At 40.4% G+C, this 14,958-nt stretch overlaps 1 protein-coding gene across 1 annotated transcript in view; it reads right to left on the reverse strand.

Moving 5' to 3' along the window:
* LOC121861500 (suprabasin-like) overlaps positions 1-14,958 on the reverse strand; it is a 40,355-nt gene that overhangs the window by 7,522 nt on the left and 17,875 nt on the right. The gene's annotated exons all lie outside the window — the stretch shown is intronic.

Genomic DNA, 14,958 nt, shown 5'->3' on the forward strand with positions numbered 1-14,958 from the left:
ACATCCAAAAATAATACCAAAATTACACCAAGGCTCGACCGTGCATAATGTATTGTCTTTGGAAGCACAATGTATTGTCTAATGGTAGACCCTGCTGCCATATGGCATCACGAAAATTGTGACCAAGTCCCAGGTTGCTGACCTGACTGACTGTTTGACTCATTTACACAATTGCAGGGTCTCAATTGTTTCTCTACTACTGACAACACAACATACATATATCGTTTCTCACTTTTGATTTTTTTTTCATTTTTGTATTTTTATGGTTCTTTATTATTATTATTATTATTATTATTATTATTAGTAGTAGTAGTAGTAGTAGTAGTAGTAGTAGTAGTAGTAGTAGTAGTATTAGTATTTTATTTTTAAATTTGTATTTTTTATTATAAATTTTATTTGCTTTTTTAGCAACATTTTGCTATTTATAATTAAAAAAAGGGAAAATATTTATTTTTCCACGAAAAAGGAGCGAAATCGTGGTGAAAAGGGAAAACATTTTCCTTTATTAATGAAATAGGAACGAAATCGTGGCGAAAATGGCAAACATTTCCCATTTTTTACGAAAAAGTAGCGAGATCTTGGCGAAAACGGCAACTATTTTCCATTTTTGACGAAAAACTAGCTAAAATTGATGAAAAAAAATATTCCTTTCTGACGAAAAAAGTAGCAAAATCTTAAGAAAATAAATATTTTCTTTTTACGAAAAAGTAGCAAAATATCACCGAAAATAGCTAACATTATTATAATGACAAAATAGCAAAATATTGCCCACAAAAGCAAACATTTCCTTTGGTAATGAAAAAATAGCAAAATGTTACCCCAAAAAGAAAACACTTTCTTTTGTTAAGGAAAAAATAGCCAAATTTTGCCCCCCCCCCCAAAAAAGCAAACATAACTGCCAGACGCATGATACATCTACAGTACTTCTATACCAGAATTAAACAATTTCATCAATTTTTTATAAAAAGATTCAGTTAGAATGTTGTCTTAATTTTATATGTACACAATTTTCATAAGAATAATACACCTAAACTTAGTTGAAAATCATAGCAGGTTAGGAACTGTATGCTTTTTTACGCATTTAGCGCCCGTGCTACACTGAAATTTGGGCTGCAAGCCGCCGCTAAGCCTGCGATCTCTGTAGTCCAGTCACTAGTGATCTGTTGGATACGCATGGTGGCGGGGTATAATAGTAGCGCTTTCGGCTTTACCATATGTAGAACTTTTGGTAAAAAAATTTCCAAAGTATACTCGTAATTTTCCCAGCAATGAACTTGAACAAGCAGTTGAAGCTTATTCTATGCTTGAAAAGGACAAATTTAGAACTGAACTTTGTGCACTCTATAGAAGAGAAGATTTGTGTAAATCAGTCTCATGCATTTGTTAGAAATTATTGATGAAAGCTATCTACAGTCAACATTATAAAGACAATGATAACGACACCATGGTGAATGACAGATTATCTGCTTTAGCAATGACATCCATTGAATATAAAATGATCACAGAAACAAAAGGACTTTAGTGAAAAAGTAACTCATCACTTTGCTACACCAAAGAGCCCCCCGCATGGAGTTTATTTTCAAGCAATGCCCAGGCCTCAGAGTATTCACGGCATGAACTCACAAACTGGACCCTAAGGTAATTTTTTTTTCTGTGGCATTTTTTTTATTTGCAGTCCCTCTTATGCATTTTATCACGAGCCGCCGCTGGCTGACCAATACCATACACCTTATTGATATCTTCCACAATATAATACACATGTACATTACACTCACGCGCCATAGTTTCGATGCACCCTCTACCCTACTCCTGATTCAATGGAAGTCGTAGCCTTGGCTTCATACCGAATGTCTCCCCCTTCTCCATCACCCCCCCCACCCATCGTTCAGTGGTGCAATGTGGTAGCTCGAAGCTTCGCTGGATTGTACGAATAACAGCTCATGATGTAATATTTGAAAGAATATATGCACGATACAGGTTTTGTAGTGACTCACAAGACTTTATTTACCATCACTATACTTAACATCACTATACAAGAGGGACCGTTCGGTTTGCAGCCCTGACTTCGACTTCCCTCGAGCCATGAGTAAGGGTAGAGGGTGCATCGAAACTATGGCGCGTGAATGTACCATAGTATTCGCCGTCACTATCCTAAACACCAACCTTCCATAATACTATTAATGTATCACCAAACATAACTAGCAAACACAACAGTCAGAATCACCAGGAAACACAAAACCACCAGCGGTCACCAAGAAGCAGTGAAAATTACCATCTGTCAGGCCCCCAATACGTCACACCCACCAGCTGTTGTCAAACCACAGCACATCTGCTACACCACACACTGACACCTTCCCGACACCATGCTCTCTCTCTCTCGCTCTCTCTCTCTCTCTAATGCGGTAATAAAGTCATCATATAAAAAATACTAGAAAGCCATTGCTGAAATATGTACGCTAGATCAAAACAAGCCACCGAATGAGAAAGCCATCCCTCGTATCCTGGCGTGGCGCTGGATTGCATACATGTTAGCGTGCGATACATATTATGAGATCTTATGCTCAGATTACATAATTTCCGTGGCTTTTTGACCTAAAGTATATATTTTCATTAATGTTATTGTTATTGCTATTATTATTCGTGTTATGACTATTATTATTCGTGTTATTACTGCGATTAGTGTTATTACCGCTGTTATTCGTGTTATTCCTGCTATTATTAGTGTTGTTACTGCTATTATTAATTACCGCTGTTATTCGTGTTATTACCGCTGTTATTCGTGTTATTATCGCTGTTATTCGTGTTATTACTGCTATTATTAGTGTTTTTACTGCCATTATTTGTGTTAATACCACTGTTATTTGTGTTATTATTGCTATTATTCGTATTAATTATCACTACTATTAATCGTGTAATGACTGCTAATATTAGTGTTGTTGTTAATGCTAGTATTGTCATTGTTACTATTACTATTGTTTATTACTATTGTTGTTATGATATAGAGAAGTTGAAGTTGGTGTGTGGTTGGACGTACTGTACTGTACATAGGGTAATGGTCTAATGAGTGACGGTATATAGGTGAGTGTGGTACATACAGGAGGTAGGGCTCGACGGTATATAAGGGGGGTATAGGGGTAGTTGTGGTACATAGGTGAGAGTGGATCTATGAGTGACGGTGACGCCTGTAGATGAAAGGGGTGCAATTTGGCCAAGTGTTCACGGCCGAGGTAAATATAGGTATTCCCTGCGTCACGTTGAAGACCTTCTCCCCCCCCTCCCTCACCACCACCACCACCATCATTACTACTGTCAACACTACCAACATACCATCATTTTCACCACCACTGTCGTCACCAACATCAACGCCATCATCATTAATATCGTCAACAACATCACCAAATCACCACCATCACTACAGACATCACCACCATTACCACCATCGCCAACATCAACACCACCACTGCAGCCTCCCCTCACCACCACCACCACCATCATCATTGGTTTATCACTAATCTTTAATGCCACTGTTGAGTTCCAGGTGTGAGACTTGGGGATTGATTAATAAATTGACGCAAAATCTTAAGATAACTCAAACGAACATGAACAGGTGTGTGCCAGGAATAACTGCAAGTAGCGGAAAGGGGACGAAGCTGTTAGTTGTCACATTGGAGATATTGCAAGAAAGGTTAAGTGGCGGCGTGACTCACATACTGCAAGAAAAACAAATTGACAAGGGAGCAAATGAAGTCCTCGACTGTATCCCAAGAGATAGGAAGAGGCAAAGAAAAAAATCTATAAAAGAATTAAAAGTTAAGAAGTGTTATACCCATAATAATGTGCTGTTTGGTTTACTATTTACACCTTAACTAGAGACGATCGTTTAGTCGGGTGATGTCTTGATATGCGGGCGATAGTTATGAATACTAAGGAACATCGGAGCTCAATCACGAGCTTTCCAAAGGTTGTTTTATATTTGTAAGAAATACCAGAATGACACGAAAATTTTACCTAGCCATTATAAGTGTAAAGAGGAATGTGAAAAAAAAAATATGAAGGACATTGATAATGTGATTTGGCGGTCGATCAATTCTTTGTTACACATTGTTGACAAGTTCTGGGCGTGTTACAGTACTTTCTATGCCAGATGATTAAGAAGACTGGTTATTGCACATTAACCCCTTTACTACGAGGACGCCAGTTTTTTAAATTGTGTTTGGGTAAAACAGACGATTTTGTTCAGCACAGAGGGGACCCCGTACATAAGTGGTTAGTAGACTATCTCCCTTGATACTGTAAGTGGATATGGCTAAGACATGTACTGTAGTTCATAGATACATTTTAGTTCACAATTATCTAGGTTAAGGCATTAAGAGTCGTATGATCGAATATCCATCTCAGATCACAAATGAGCGGTTTTATGCGACCTACATTAGAAACTACACAATATCACCAGCGTCAAATTTATCCTTGCCCTTTGTGGCACAAATATGTGTCGGTCTTCGATTTTGCTTGTGTATTTATTATTGAAAATGCTCAGATAGTTTTAATTATCTATATTTTAGAGTGTAAAAACATGTCTTGGAGTTAGACACATTGACCATGTTTCTAAAAAACATGAAAAAAACCCAGCTAGGCCACTTCTCAAATACCAGATTCATCTTAGTAATCATCAAAATGTATCTTCATGTCATATTATACTGAAATTAGTTATTGGTAAAATTCGTTTGAATAAAAATCGAACTTTAATTACCAAGGTGTGTTAAAAAGTCTTTTTTTTCAGTGTTTATTGCAGGTGGTCAAAGGTGCAAAGTGTTTCATATATGGTTGACGTTGTGCACGCTAGACAGATAGATGGATGGATATTCAGTAAATTCGTCATTCAAGTTCACGTTGATTCAGCATACAATTAGTCAATGTAGACACGAGCGCTCGATTGATCCGAAAATAGTCTTTGTAACTCATTAAAATCTATTTCTATTGCTTTCCTATTCTTGCAGGATCTATATAATGATTTTATATTATATCTGAAGTATTTCTTGGTGTGTATCTTAAGACCATGGTGTCACAGCTCAAGATTAAAGAAGCCGCAAGTCCAGAAAACTGTGAGGGCAAACTTTGTCGGAGTGAGAGTTGTGAACTCTTGGAACAATCTGCCAGAAAGTGTTGTGACGGCACCGAGTGTGAGTTCTTTTGAGACCAGACTTGACAAGCACTGGAGCAGAGTCAGATACATTCATGAGCCAGTGCATGCCCAGTACTTGCCAACAGTGCGTAACAGAGAGGTGACCGATCGCCCAAGAGAATAACGAGTTGATCAGAATTGAAAAGGATAAAAGTAAATTTAAAAAGTTTCCCCTTCTATCCTTACGAGGTAGGTTTTCTGTGAATACATGTCCATTATAAAACTTTAAGGGTAACTCTTCTGCACGTAGACACAGCGGTTCATAAGTTAAAATTTCTTCATATCGTAGTTGTAAAATAAGAAAATGCAGTAAGCTTCCGCTGTAATTATAGATGCTTCTGTATAGAGCTACGAGATGGCGATACAACACGTTACGAAGCCTTGAGAATACAGTACAGTACAGGGTTACTGTACTTCGTTTTGCTTTCCTCAAGTGTGCGAGACTTTGTTGAAGAAATACCTCAACCAGAACATCTACCATTTATGAAACAAGATGATACGAGACGTACAACCGTAAGTTAACGATTCCTGGGTAGTTTTGCTTAGTTTAAGTTGGCTCATGTTCATGTCGTCTACTAAGTCATTTATGAAAGGAGATGTAACGAACCAATCAAAAGCGTAATCCAACGATCCTAGGACAGCTTTAGTCTGGTTAAGTTTTCTGATTCATAGCATATACAGTACTCCCATACTTCGGTGTACTTTTTACTTCTTGGGCGGGGACATTCTTCATCACCAGCAGAAACTGGACAAACGTAACTTATAAATCTGAAAATTTGTGTCTTGGTGACAATCTGTATCCCAACTGCAGAACTTATGATGTCCGCTTTACTATTTTTTTTTTTATATCGGCAACAAAATTTTATATCTTAGGATTCCCTAGAAAAATTCCTTAATATCTAAAATAAAATAAAAAATTGTCACAAATTAGATAATGGAAAAAATCCTTGGTGAGTTAAGACGTATAGATTACCTCGGTAAATATTTACACAAGTCTCCCGGCTTCCACAATGTAAACAATACCTTGGTCAGACACTTTTTTCAATCTCGGGTGCATAGTTTACCCTGGCCTATTAATGCTGATCTAGTTCATCACCAGTAAGTATCGACCTACTTAATGAGTATAACAATGTACAGTATATTCTAACCTTGTTATTAAGTAAAAACAAAACAAAAAACAATCATAAATAGAAGTTTATCCTCATTGTTCACCCACCCACGTAAAAAAAATCAAAATTTTGTTAAGTTAATCCATTAATATATAAGAACAAGGGAAGCTGGATCGATGTGTATGAACATAGCCGTATATTTCAATTTTGTACAGATTTCACTGACTGTGTTGCACAATCCCATGTAACATACTGTATATATATATATATATATATATATATATATATATATATATATATATATATATATATATATATATATATATATATATATATGTGTGTGTGTGTGTGTGTTACATTTACTTTAATTTTATGAATACCTCAGTAAAAGAGAGTTGTTTAACCATAAATATACTTGTTGCACAACAGTTTTATAAATACATGAGTGAGGACAAGTTGTAGTATTACCATTAAAATGCTTCTCCGTATTATTGTCGTACTCTAGTTGTATAAATATCTGTATGAGAATTGTTCATCACAAGAAATACAAGGTGACGTCATTCCCAGCGGTAAAAAAAATGGTGTTATCTTTGGAGTGCCATTAAGGTTGTGTTTGTGTTAGAGGCGGAGCGAGGGACCTGCTTCGCTTGCGTCACCACCCAACGCACTCACTCCACAAGCGGCAGTATTATACTCATTTACAGTCTTAAAACTCGCATCTCTCTTTGAAGATTTATTTGTAATTAGAAAGATGTCGATGGCAGCTTATACTAGTTTGTTTCATTTCTTTGAGATATCGATGTAGGTACAGTACAGTTATATATACAGTATATATATATATATATATATATATATATATATATATATATATATATATATATATATATATATATATATATATATGTGTGTGTGTAATAACAGTTTGAGACACAAGAATAGGTAAACACACAGGTTCAAATACAGTGCTTATATAATTAAAGGTGCAGGTACATAATACAGGTTCAAGTACAGTACATATATACTGTACATAACAGCGAGTATATAAACAAGCACAGGTACTGTACAATGTACGGATACAGGTACATATACAGTATAACTACAGGTTCGGATACAGGTACAGATACACATAAACACACATACGTAAATATACAGTACAGATACAGAAAAATACACATATAACAGTAAAAGCAAATATTTACGTATCATAAAAATTTGCATTATTGTCGAAGCTGTGAAATATTATCATCTTGTACAAATTATTGTATGCCTGTATTTAAAACCTAAACCTGTACTAATACTGATGTTTCTATGTATTTTTTTCCTTATTCTTAGTACAGGGTTGAGTGTGAGTGGGATTGAGTGTGGTAGTGTGGTTAGAGTGGGTGTGTTAGTGTATCTGGAGTGAGTGTGGGAGAGTTAAATGGGAGTGAGTATGAAAGATTGACTGGGAATAACTGTGGTACTTCAACTGTCATAATCATTAAACACCATTTATATAATACGTTGAGTGTTTCACAATAAACAGTGGAAATAAATATCACATTTAAAGATAAAATACTATAAATAAAACAACTCGGTATTTTCTAGGCACGTTATGCTTGAGTGTAATTTTGTTTTTCTACAGTTGACCTTCACGTTCTTGTATATTGTGAAACCCAAGACATAAATATCCTCAAAAGTTTTAGCCAAGATATATCCTTTCTTGAGCCTTTTGTGTCTGGTGTCTTAGTGATAGATTTAAGTGCTTCCGATGTGAGTGTCATTAAGCGCCACCGTTTTTATGAGGTCATGGTTTGGCGCACTAGACAACTGCTGTGTAAGAATGCAGAGGGATTTATCTTCGCTTGTGTATTTAGTTTACGGAAGATTTCGTCTGTCTATACATTTCCTCGTCTCTTTCTCTGGCATTACTGGAGGATACAGGCAGCAGCGGCCTTTGAGTACCGATCATAAAATTGCTTCCTACACTTAAGAAAAAATAACTTCTAAAAAATATCAGGAGTCAAACCTGGCCTTGCCATATCCTGCTTGCATGCTCACGCTCTTATCCGACGTTATTATCAAGTATTCATTTCTCTCTCTCAGAAAAACAGCGGTGGTGGTAGTGGTGGCTGTGTAGGAACCCACACTGGAGGTCTCGCCTTCCTTGGGGTCGACGGGATACACGAGTCAGGTGTGACTCCTTGGCATGATGGATCTCTCTCTCTCTCTCTCTCTCTCTCTCTCTCTCTCTCTCTCTCTCTCTCTCTCTCTCTCTCTCTCTTCTTTCGTTACTTGTCAGTCACACACCCTCTTGACAACTCTAATAGCTGTGTTCTGCTATGGAACTCCTCTTCCACAATAAGGCCCCCAATATATATTTGATTTACCCCAGTGCCTCATACGTCTTGTCACCATTAGCACGTCTTTCCCCAAAAGCATTCGATACTCGCTGCTAATTATAAATGTCAACTGACCATATAAATATAGCAGTGTATGTTACATGTGGTAATGTTACGTTAGCCTCCTTAGGTGTAAACAATATCTTGTGGATCATCAATACTTACCGTTGTCGTCTACGATGGGTTTCGATAATCCACATCCCATTGTCGCTTCTTGTGTAGTCTAGCACAGCTGATGCATAAACGGTGTGTCAGAAGTAAGTCTGGTTCATATACAGAAGACCAGAAGTGAGTGAGGCTGGTTCATATACAGTGGACCTGTTGTTAAGTTGACGCATACACACTGGACAGGATGTTGTGAGGTGGTGATGCAAGTGAACACAGGTTAGTGAGCGAAGGGGAAGTTGCGCTACACCCACAACCTCATCACACTACACGTCCTTCCGAAGGGGACATGACACAACACGCTCCTTGGTCTTATCCGTCACCAGCGGCTCTATACTTGGGTAACTAAGAGTTCATTTGTCGTCACTGTTCCTGTGTTATTTTTGCACTGCACCTTACTGAGTAGGTAATTCTGAGGCAATTCTTTCTCTGTATTCACTTGTACATTATATCACGTCACTATCCATCAAGGTCAAGGAGGAAAATGGAATTCATTCCTCGTCATTACTTAATGATACTTTGCACTGCACATCACGAACTGGGTAACATTGTGTTCAGACCTCGGCACTGTTCATTTATTGGTAATTTTCACTGCACGTACACTGGCAATCAAAAGAGAAATTTTAAGATAATGTGATAACGTTTAGGTAGAGCACAGGTGTGTGGTGTGGGGGCAGGTAGGGAGGGAGGGAGGTAACAAGAGTAGAGGGTGTCGACCGGGGGCACGTGTAGGCTGTAGGATAGCTGAGAGCTTTCTGACGCCTGGCGCCAACTACTCCCTTCTTGGCCTCGCCTCAAGATGACGCCAGGTAGACTCAAGGAGACGTTATAGAGGTACTGTGACGAAGGGCGTGTGTGACTATTACCCTCTATACCTCACGCTCGTACACTTAATTCACATATATCAGTACAAGTAAAGCTTCGGGTATTTAGTCCAAGTATTGTAATTTATATATACAGTGTCAGCGTCATAATGGTGGTGACTATACGTACCATGAGAGAAATTCACCTAAAAGTTACTCAGGAATTACCCATTAAGATAGAGAGTACAGTTATGATAATGTTCTTCTTGTGGCAGTAACTAACACAGAGATTATGTCTGAAACCTGAACATGGCTAGAAATGTCCCAGACCACAATACACATACATACATACATACATACATACATACATACATACATACATACATACATATTCAGGGTCGCTCACCTCAATATTTTATTGCAAGTTGAAATTTACCCAAAAGTCTTCCACGTGTGCGCGAATTTCATAACTGTCTATTGTCTTGACTCCTCTCCAGTTATTTTTGTAAGAGGTGGATCAACAGAAACAAACTCCGAGAATGAAAAGGCAATTGTAGGTGCAAATGATGCAAGACAAGTGTAGAAAGTTGCAGGAAGGAACTGTAAGAACACGACGAAATCACACACACACACACACACACACACACATACACATTGTTCAAAAGGAATATAAACATAACCTTCATGCGTTTAAAGTACATAATGTAATGGTTTACGCTTGGAGTAAGAACAACAAAAACGGTGAGGGGTGTCTGTGGGGGCTGCCAACCTGCCCATCATGCTGCCTCCACAACACAAGATGACCTTCGTTTTTTTTTTGACACCGGTGAGTGATGTGTGTGTGTGTGTGTGTGTGTGTGTGTGTGTGTGTGTGTGTGTGTGTGTGTGTGTGTGTGTGTGTGTGTGTGTGTGTGTGTGTGTGTGTGTTGTATGAGTGTATTTATGTATGTATGTGTTGATATATGACTCAAGTACTGATATAAGCATAACCTAACAGCCATCACCTGCTACTCTAGTCTCTATTTTTAACTCTGACTTGTATTACGTCATTAATAACACGTCACGTCATTGATAACACGTCACGTCATTGATAACACGTCACGTCATTGATAACACGTCACGTCATTGATAACACGTCATAGGCCCTCACCTTGATGCTTTTGTTTTTTAGGGGATATAAATCAAAGGATAATGAAGCAAAGAGGAAACAAAAAGTAAGAAATGTTCAATAAAAAGGAAAATTATGCTTCTAGAGATCCCCCCAGACATTTGACACCAAACCGAGGTCTTCACTATCGCTTTACCTTCACGACTTTCCCCCGTCTCTCCTTTGTTTATTTTTAGCTAATAACTCGGCTGTCGAGTGTGGAGAAGGAGGGTGACCCCAACACACACACACACACACACACACACCACCCCCATTCGACACACATGGCTGGCCTATCGAGCGATGTCACCACTGACCCCAAACATGACTCAAAGCTACACCCTGCCACACCTTACCTAGTATCACCACCACATCCTGATTTATCCACGCCCTGACACACCCTACCTAGTATCACCGCCGAATCCTGGCTAACCCACACCCTGCCACACCTTACTTAGTATCACCACCACATCCTGATTTATCCACACCCTGACACACCCTACCTAGTATCACCTCCAGACCCTGCCACACCTTACCTAGTATCACCTCCACATCGTGGCTAACCCACACCCTACCCAGATCATGTCACACCCTAATCACTATTACCACCACATCCTGTCTAACCCACACCCTACCCAGCAGCAGCAGCACCACCACCACCACCACCACATCCTGTCTAACCCACACCCCACCCAGCAGCAGCACCACCACCACCACCACATCCTGTCTAACCCACACCCTACCCACCCAGCAGCAGCAGTCTAACCTACACCCTACCCAGCACCACCACCACCACCACCACCACATCCTGTCTAACCCACACCCCACCCAGCAGCAGCACCACCACCACCACCACCACCACATCCTGTCTAACCCACACCCCTACCCCAGCAGCAGCACCACCACCACCACCACATCCTGTCTAACCCACACCCCTACCCAGCAGCAGCAGCAGCCACCACCACCACCACTACCACCACATCCTGTCTAACCCACACCACCCAGCAGCAGCACCACCACCACCACCACATCCACATCCTGTCAACCCACACCCCACCCAGCAGCAGCACCACCACCACCACCACCACCACATCCTGTCTAACCCACACTCCTACCCTACAGCAGCAGCAGCACCACCACCACCACCACCACATCCTGTCTAACCCACACCCTCACCCAGCAGCAGCAGCACCACCACCACCCATCCTGTCTAACCCACACCCACCCAGCAGCAGCAGCACCACCACCACCACCACCACATCCTGTCTAACCCACACCCTACCCAGCAGCAGCAGCACCACCACCACCACCACATCCTGTCTAACCCACACCCCACCCAGCAGCAGCACCACCACCACCACCACCACATCCTGTTCTAACCACACCCTAAATCTGCTAAGTGTTAGCCACCACCCACCACCTCACCACATCCTGTCTAACCCACCTACCCAGCAGCAGCACCACCACCACATCCTGTCACCCCACCCAGCAGCACCACCACCACCACCACCACCACATCCTGTTCAACCCACACCCTACCCAGCAGCAGCAGCACCACCACCACCACCACCACACTCTGTCTAACCCACACCCCACCCAGCAGCAGCCACCACCACCACCACCACCACATCCTGTCTAACCCACACCCTACCCAGCAGCACCACCATTCACACCACCACCACATCCTGTCTAACCCACACCCCTACCCAGCAGCAGCACCCACACCCTACCCAGCAGCACCACCACGTCCCACGTCCTGGCTAATCCACACCTTGCCAGACCAGACTCCAGTAACACCTCCACAACCTGGTACATTCCCAGCTCCACCCCCCACCCCCCTGCTGACCCAGGTGGCCCAGACGATGTGCGATGAGTCACTGAGAACCGAGAAGGAGGAGGAGGAGGAGGAGGGAGGAGGAGGAGTAAGAGGAGGAGGAGGAGGAGGAGGAAGAAAAGGACGAATTGGAGGAGGAGCAGTATGATGAGGAGGAAGAGGAGGATGAGTAGGGGAGGAAGAGTGGGAAGACGAGGAGCAGTAGGGGGAGGGAGAGGAGGGGGGAGAAGGAGAAGAAAGAGATGGATAATCATCTTTAAATAAGAGGAAAATTAAGAGGAGGAAAAAGAGTAGGAAGAAGAGAGAGAAGTAAGAGATAACATAAATAGCAGGAAGAGGTAAAGAGAGAGGAGAAGGAGAAAGATAAGATAAATAGGAATAAGAAGAGTAGGGGAAGGGAGGAAGAGCTCTAGGACGAAGAATTGAAAGAAGAGAAGGAGAAATATGAGGAGAAATGAGAAGGTAGAGGATATGAAGGCTAAGAGGAGATTGAGAAGGAAATATACTAATAGTCAGAGAGAGAAAAGGGGAGGAGAGAAAAATGAGAGAGGAGAAGGAGGAAGAAAGGAAGAAAAAGAAGGAAATTAGGAAAAGAGATTAGAGAAAGAGGAAGAAGAGAATCAGGACGAAGAATGAGATGAAGAGAGGAAAAAGAAATGAGGAAGGAACAGGAGGAGGAGGAGGAGGAGGAGGAGGATGCATATGCTGGTTTGGTCACAAGTTTTTCCCGAGAGGAACGTGGAAGACCAGCGACCACATCCTGTGCGTGCGTGACGACAGCCTCTCCTACCACCACTGCTTCCACACACACACACACACACACGTCTCTCTCTCTCTCTCTCTCTGTAACACATCCTACACTGTTCATCGTCATGTTTCAGAGTGGTAGATGTTAAGCAGCACTACCCAGCCTGGTCACATTATGTCAGCACTTATAATGAATGTTGACAACCTCTGGGTATAGATTCACAAAGGTTTATACGTTGGATATTCCTCGTAAGTGAAGATATAAGTATGTGCCTAACCGGTTGACTTAAGATAAAACACATAAGTAACATTAACCTCTTCACTACGGGGACGCCATTTAATGTTTTATTTGATTAACGCGGGACATTTTATTCAGCTCAGAGAGGACCTTGTACACAAGTTGTTAAAAGGAGACATCAAATTACACTTCGTCTGGATTCTTTCACTGAACTGAAGGTAAGTGACAAAATTAAAGTATATTGATTCTTAATGAAACTTTTATTCCTTCATATTGTCTCTTTCCGGTGTCGAGTGAACGTATCTAGTTAAGGTAATTTGTAGTTATTTTTGTATGTGTGATTTTTTTTTAGCGCATGTCAACTGTCAACCAATTAAATGTATTCTTATATCCTTTTAAACAGGGAATGTTAACCATACGATCATTTAAGAATCTGAACCCTGCGTTATAAAATAATTTCTTCATGATGAAAACTGTGTCAAAGTTTTCCCTTCAGTATTTGACGAAGAGATTATTATGATTATTTCACAAGGTTTAATGCACCGTTGGTATAGTATTGTTAAGACACCATTATTAATACTGCATCACTGTGTTTAGGTTAGTTGCGTTAAATTTACTTATTTGGGGAGTGGAAATTCGATCTGTTGCTTTGATAAAATCTGGTTACTATATTGTGCTACTCGTATCCGAATTGTTGAAGATTCCAAAAACGCACAAACACTGTCACCAAATGCATGGAAATTACTGGACTTGTACTTGAAGCCTCACCGTGTACTTGTCCTGATGTTTCTATATTAACTTTCTGTTTATTATTTTTGTGATTTTTTGTTGTATAAGACATTACACTGAATATTCGTATATATTATTATTTCAGTTTCATACATTAACCATAAGTAAGGTTTCCCTCTACCACAGTATTGATTCAAACACATTAATTTCTGGCAGTGGTTATTTGGCCGCCATCAGTAATATGCTTCTTTATACTATTTGCTGGCAGGTTGGTCGATCTCGGTTACCCCCGAGAACTTTTACTTGTACATAATGGTTTATTAACTTTGTTCTGTGAAGGTTTGGTGGCTGTACTTACTGATCTTTCATAGTCTATGTCGGGGTGTCAGCACTCGGCCTAACAGTGAACACCGCAAGCAGAGTTGCATAAACAAAACATGTTATTAATCACGGTAAAATAACCCATGTCTTAATGGTAGAGAACGAATCTAACTGTGGTAGATTCTCTGTGCAGTTTTGACGTCATTGTGGCGGTCATCCCGTTGTCTAAGTGAGACAGTTACTCACGTTATCACATCACCAGATATGGGAAACAGTTTTACCTAGGAGGGAGGTGACCTGTG

This window comes from Homarus americanus, unplaced genomic scaffold (genome assembly GCF_018991925.1).
Source record: "Homarus americanus isolate GMGI-L3 unplaced genomic scaffold, GMGI_Hamer_2.0 scaffold24260, whole genome shotgun sequence".
Taxonomy (NCBI): domain Eukaryota; kingdom Metazoa; phylum Arthropoda; class Malacostraca; order Decapoda; family Nephropidae; genus Homarus; species Homarus americanus.